The sequence below is a fragment of the Neopelma chrysocephalum genome, unplaced genomic scaffold, assembly GCF_003984885.1.
Source record: "Neopelma chrysocephalum unplaced genomic scaffold, ASM398488v2 Primary Assembly neopelma1_110029, whole genome shotgun sequence".
NCBI classification, from domain to species: Eukaryota; Metazoa; Chordata; class Aves; order Passeriformes; family Pipridae; genus Neopelma; species Neopelma chrysocephalum.
This window is the reverse complement of record NW_020927991.1, coordinates 1-857: the sequence shown is the minus strand read 5'-3', so window position 1 is coordinate 857 and position 857 is coordinate 1. Positions and strand designations below refer to the sequence as shown.

The window sequence follows — 857 nt, the reverse complement described above, 5'->3', positions numbered from 1 at the left end:
CCCTGTCCTCCATACAGGGTGGGCTGGGGGTCAGGAAAAGCTCTGTCCTCCATACAGGGTGGGCTGGGAGTCAGGAAAAGCCCTGCCCTGCTTACAGGGTGGGCTGGGGGTCGGGAGAGCTCCGTTTCCCCCTCGGGTGTGGAGATGGGGGCTCTCACCCTTTTTACAGGGTTGCCCCTCTCTCCGGGCAGCCAAAGGAGCGCCATGGCCAAAGGCCAGCGACAGCAAAGACCCAGCCCTGCTTACAGGGAGGTCGCCCAGCGCAAAGCAGCCGGGGCAGCCTGAAGGTGCCCGTCGGACTCTTACGGATCCCTGCCCCGAGGGTGCCAGGGAGGTGCCTTTGCCCAGAGGGTCTCTGTCGTGCTCCCTCTTGACCTCGACGCCGCTGCTCTTCTTCGTCTTCTTGGCTCTTGCCTCGCCGGTCCACTCTTGACCTCGACGCCCTTGCTCCTCTTCTTCTTCTTCTTGGTTCTTGCCTCGCCGGTCCACTCTTGACCTCGACGCTGTTGTTCCTCTTCTTCTTCTGCTTGGCTCTTGCCTCGCAGGTCCACTCTTGACCTCGACGCTGTTGTTCCTCTTCTTCTTCTCCTTGGTTCTTGCCTCGCCGGTCCACTCTTGAACTCGAAGCCGCTGCTCGTCTTCTTCTTCTTCTTCACTCTTGCCTCGAAGTTCCACTCCTGTCTCTTCTTTCTTCTCCGACGGCTTCTGCCAAGACAGGAAGACACAGCTGAGCCTGAGAAACACCAGCTCCTCCCCAAGAAGGAAACCCGGTCCCTACACCCCCAGAGGGACATCTCCAAGTCACCACCCACCCACCCACAGGCCCTCCCACCTCCACAAACCCCTCCAAACTTCAC

At 60.2% G+C, this 857-nt stretch overlaps 1 long non-coding RNA gene across 1 annotated transcript; it reads right to left on the bottom strand.

Moving 5' to 3' along the window:
- Positions 1-337: 337 nt before the first annotated feature.
- LOC113962130 lies at positions 338-807 on the bottom strand. Its single transcript, XR_003532452.1, has 2 exons — positions 657-807; positions 338-464 (listed from the first exon to the last, which is right to left on the bottom strand). It is a non-coding gene; the product is annotated as an uncharacterized LOC113962130 (long non-coding RNA).
- Between the last annotated feature and the right edge of the window lie 50 nt (positions 808-857).